Source organism: Psammomys obesus, unplaced genomic scaffold, assembly GCF_907164565.1.
Source record: "Psammomys obesus unplaced genomic scaffold, mPsaObe1.curated_primary_1811, whole genome shotgun sequence".
Taxonomy (NCBI): domain Eukaryota; kingdom Metazoa; phylum Chordata; class Mammalia; order Rodentia; family Muridae; genus Psammomys; species Psammomys obesus.
The window spans coordinates 15,522,967-15,528,560 of NW_026596149.1; the positions used below are offsets into that span (position 1 = coordinate 15,522,967).

General features: G+C 40.2%; 1 pseudogene; it reads left to right on the top strand.

The window, feature by feature from the left end:
• The first annotated feature begins 1,191 nt into the window (after window positions 1-1,191).
• On the top strand, window positions 1,192-1,480 carry LOC129666561 (NADH dehydrogenase [ubiquinone] 1 beta subcomplex subunit 3-like; annotated as a pseudogene).
• Window positions 1,481-5,594: the final 4,114 nt, after the last annotated feature.

Below are 5,594 nucleotides of genomic sequence, written 5' to 3' on the forward strand. Positions count from 1 at the left end.
ACTAGTTTAGAGAATGAAAACAATTAACTGTGATTTTTATCTCCACTCTGACTTTTAAAATGCCAGTTTCTATCAAATAAACAAGACACGGCATTTACATTGTTCCAATGCAGACTTGTTCTTTAAAAACTGTTTCTCTGGATTATACAGAGGAGACACTAGGGGATTATTTTCTGTTTTGTTTTATGTTACATAAAAATCAATATGATTATACTCAGGATAAGATGGCTACAAATACACCTTATCATTTACATATCAGAGCAAAATACACATCATGAAAAAGCTCAACATTATAAGCAATGATTGCAATTACACAAAACCCTACAGCATTCATCTAACCAACAAATGAACCAGGTATTTATTTATATACAAATGTCCTTAAAGCCTTTAAAAACAATGTGTGGGGAGGGGGACTAGAAACAAAATTATTTTCCCATCTATATAGAAGAAAGCAATCATTAAGTATACACCATAACCTGGTTCTTGATAGGACACAGCGAGGGTCTCTAACCATCTGTTCTCTGTTAGGCCCGTTCTTCAGGCCTTTCAGGAAAGCCTGTATGGACTCTCTGTCTCCACTTCCTCACACTATAGTATTTCTTCCATTTTCTCCCATCATATATTCTCCCCAGTTCCTTTTGAAACTGCTCTCATCTTGGTCATCAATTAGCCTATTACAGCTTGAAACTATACTAACTGGTTTTGTTTTCTTTTAGATGTTGTCTCCCAACTAAAATGTAGGTTCTAGTTAAGAACTTTGTTTCCTGCATTGAATTATCTGCCATGTTAGCAAAAAGAGTTTATGCACACAGTAGGCAGTCAATAAGTGTATGCTGCATGAATAGGTCTGGTCAGCAGGTAAGGCTGCCTCAGCTACCTTCCAGATAGCAGCACACTGTCTTATGTTTCTCAAGAAAGCCACATTATAACTATGATATATTAAGAAAGTCTTTAATAGTAAACAAACAGAAAAGCGTCCACATTGAAAGCAAGTGGCTAACATTCCTAGGCTGCTCCAAGACACAGTTTACAATACAGACTTACAAACCCAGGAATAAAACCAATGGTTAAAGACTCTTAAACACATACTTTAAAAAGCTATTATGGAAATCACACCTTAAAGAACTCTGACTAGGCTCCGGCTGGAAGGTTGAATATTGAGCATCCTGAGAGGTCAGACTGCTGTCAGACATGGCCCCTGGACATGAACACGAACATGGACATGAGCATAGTAAATTAAAATGTCCAGCTTACAGTGGAAAATTGAAGGGATACTGTTAGAAATGGTTCAGAAGAAGCTTGCCACATGAGGGCTGAGGGATTCATGGGCTCGCAATGAGGCTTGGGGATATATAGGCAGCTTTGCAAACAATATCACCTTCATGAACGCATTATTAAAATGATTCAAATGAGGGTTTGCTGTGTTTGTGGTAGCTGTAGGGGCTAAATATTTCCTAATGATGATAAGAAGCATCACTGAAGAGAGCACCTAGAATTATCTTGTGACTTCTCTTTCATAAAATTAAGATTTGCTCACTGTAGCATTCTTGGCTGCAAGTTTGTCCTTGAAAGAATATTAGTATGGTTTAATAAAGCAAGGAAAACTTTGAAAAAAAGAACTTTGAGTATCCTGAAAGTTCTATTAAGTAGGGGTAAAATGTTAGATGCGGTATTAATTATAAGTGAACTAAAACATGGATACAGGCTGACATATTTTTAGAATTAATTCAGGTCTTATATTTCTCACATCAAGTTCTTTATGGCATCACCAAAGATTTACCTATGGTAGTGAAGAATAACAGTGGCAGGTTCACAAGGATAGGTATATGCTACTTTGTAGGTAATTGTTTTGATGAGTATTCACAACTGAAAACCATGGGCAAAATAAGCAATATATATATATTAATTATATTCATTGCCTGAAGAAAGGAAGACATAATATGATAATATACTAATAAAGGAGAATATCTAGCTGAGTGACAGCAAGGCTCCTGTTTTGTATAAATGCTTAACTACACTTGGAAGAAATCCAACCCAAACACTCTGGGGTAAGGGTGAAACCATGGTAAAACAATGCACAATATGGCATAAGAGACGTAACAGTTTAGACTTCTACCAAGACACGGTGCTAAAGCATGATCTGGTGTTAATGAACTTGGGTGACACAATTGTTTAGGAGTCTATGAAGTACTCACCCTAAACTCTAACAAGAATTCAGTCTCTGGCATGCATGACAGCAAGGGAAAGAGCACTGAGTTCTTCACAAAAAGCTTTGGATAACCATATAGATGTGAGAAGGTCCCTGTTTTAAATAAGGTCTACACGTACAAAAAAAGTTTAACAGGGCAATGATTGAACAACAACCTTAAAAGTGGCAACTATTAAAGAAATTAACATGTTTGGAACATGAATTCTCAAGAAGAAAAACATTGGTTGTACAATGGCTTATCTTCCTGGATAAAAGGTCAGAAAGATAAGAGGAGAAATATATATTTATAACAGATTCAACAATCACAGTGAAATTCCAACTTTGGAAACATTAACATATAAAAATTTTGAAGTCAAATTCTTTCTCATTTATTCTTTTTGTGTATGTGATACTGTATGCTGTATGTGGAATGCACATGAATAAGTGGATATGCATGCTCATGTGTGTACACATGGGAGCCATAGCAGTATGTACAATGTCCTTCTCGTTATTCTTTATTTTCTCACTGAATGAGAAGTTTGCCATTTTGGCTTTGTTCGCTGGCCAGTGAATGCTTGGGACTATCTCTCTCTCCCAATACTAGGCAGGGTTGCAAGTTCACACGTGCACTCCTTGCTTTTCACGTGGGTATTGAGCATTGGAATCCAGTCCTCATGCTTGCAGGCAAGAGCTCCTGCTCAGAGCTGCCCTAAGCCTTCACTTATCCTGTTATGGATGGCTGATAGCCTCCTTTGCTTTGTGCCACATTCTGAGTGCAAGGCCATCAGTGGCAGTCTCAGCCCTTCAATCACATAGCAAAGGGGCTAAGAATGGTCAGTAAACTTTCAGGAGATTCCTTACTGCAGCTGATATTGCTATGAAACAACCAATTATTTTGGGGAACTCTGGAATGCCTCCTGCAGGCTCATCTTAAGAATGTGTTGTCTGAATGAGGATTGAGCATCTTACCCAGGGTCCTTCTTCTTGCTTAGCTTCTTTAGGTGAACAGATTTTAGTATGTTTATCCTATATTATATGTCTAATATCCACTTATGAGTGAGTATATACCATGTGTGTCTTTCTGCTTCTGGGATACTTCACTCAGGATGATCTTTTCTAATTCCCACCATTTGCCTGCAAATTTCATGATTTCCTTGTTTTTAATTGCTGAGTAGTATTCCACTGCGTAAACATACCACAATTTCTCTATCCATTCCTCAGTTGAGGGACATCTGGGTTGTTTCCAGATTGTGGCTATTATGAATAAAGCTGCTACAAACATGGTTGAGCAAAGGTCTTTGTTGTGTACTTTAGCATATTTTGGATATATGCCTAGGAGTGGCAAATGGGATCAACATTGGAAGAGGGAGAAAACAGAGAACAGGACAGGAGCATGCCAGAGAGGACCTCTGAAAGACTCTACTCAGCAGGGTATTGAAGCAGATACTGAGACCCATAGCCAAACTTTGGGCAGAGTGCAGGGAATCTTATGAAAGAAGGGGGAGATAGAAAGACCTGGAGGGGACAGGACCTCCACAAGGAGAGCAACAGAACCAAAAAATCTGGGCCCAAGGGTCTTTTCTGAGACTGACACTCCAACTAAGGACCATGCATGGAGATAACCTTAAACCCCTGCACAGATGTTGCCCATGGCAGCTCAGTCTCCAAGTGGGTTCCCTAGTAAGGGGAACAGGGGCTGTCTCTGGCATGAACTCAGTGGCTAATTCTTTGATTACCTCCCTCCAAGGGGATGGGCAGCCTTACCAGGTCACAGAGGAAGACAATGCAGCCATTCCTGATGAGACCTGATAGGGATCAAGTGGAAGGGGAGGAGGACCTCCCCTATCAGTGGACATGGGAGGCATGGGAGGAAAAGGTATCCGAGGGGATGGGCAGCCTGATCAGGTCACAGAGGAAGACAATGCAGTCATTCGTGATGAGATCTGATAGGCTAGGATCAAGTGGAAGGAGAAGAGGACCTCCTCTATCAGTGGACATGGGAGACATGGGAGGAAAAGAGGGAGGCAGCACAGGAGTGGGCCACAGCCAGGATACAAAGTGAATAAATTGTGATTGATAGATAAATAAATAAATAAATAAATAAATAAATAAATAAATAAATAAATAAGTTTTTTTTTTTATGTGTTGTTTAAAGAATGTGTTGTCACTAACTTCTGGTGCATCCTGAAGTTAGTGGAGCCTTTAGAAGGGGTGGGTCCTTGGAGATGATAAGATGTGAGCATCTCTACCACATGCTCCCTGTGAATGACTTGTAGTCATCAAAATAAAAAGTAAAAAATAAAGCTTTCAGTTCTCATCAAAATTGGCTGCATTGTCCTCTACCGTGGCCTGGTAAGGCTGTTCCCCCCTCAAGGGGAGGTGATCAAAGAGTAGACCAATCAGATTATGTCAGAGGCAGTCCCTCTTCCCATTACTATGTAACCCACTTGGACACTGAACTGCCATGGGCTACATCTGTGCAGGAGTTCTAGGTTATCTCCACGAATAGTCCTTGGTTGGAGTATGAGTCTCTGGGAAGTTCCATGTGTTCAAATTTTCTTGTTCTATTGCTCTCCTTGTGGAGTTCCCGTCCCCTCCAGCTCTTACTATTTCCCACTTCTTACATAAAATTCCATTCACTCTGCCCATCAGTTGGCCATCAGGCTCAGCATCTGCTTTGACAGTCTATACTGCAGAGGCTTTCATAGGCCCTCCTTGGCAGGTTTCAAGGTTGTTTCCTGTTTTCTTCTGGCTTTCAGAGGCCCTCTGTAGCAGGTTCCGAGGTTGTTTCCTATTTTCTTTTTCTTCTGATGTCCATCCTCTTTGCCTTTCAGGATGAGGATTGAACATTTTAGTTAGGGTCCTCTCTTTTGCTTAGTTTGTTTAGATGTACAGATTTTAGTGGGTTTATTCTATGTTGTATGTTTATATGAGTGAGTATATACCATGCATGTCTTTTTGCTTCTGGGACAACTCACTCAGGATGATCCTTTCCAGGTCCCACCATTTACCTGCAAATTTCATGATTTCCTTATTTTTCATTGCTGAGTAATACTCCATTGTATAGATGTACCACAGTTTCTGCATCCATTCTTCAGTTGAGGGGCATCTGGGTTGTTTCCAGCTTCTGGCTATTACAAATAAAGCTGCTACAAACATGGTTGAGCAAATGTCCTTTTTGTGTACTTGAGCCTCTTTTGGGTATATGCCTAGGAGTGGTATGGCTGGATCTTGAGGAAGCGCTATTCCTAGTTGTCTGAGAAAGCGCCAGATTGATTTCCAGAGTGGTTGTACAAGTTTACATTCCCACCAGAAGTGGAGAAGGGTTCCTCTTTCTCCACAACCTCTCCAGCATGTGTTGTCCCTTGAGTTTTTCATCTTGGCCATTCTGATGGGTGTAAGGTGA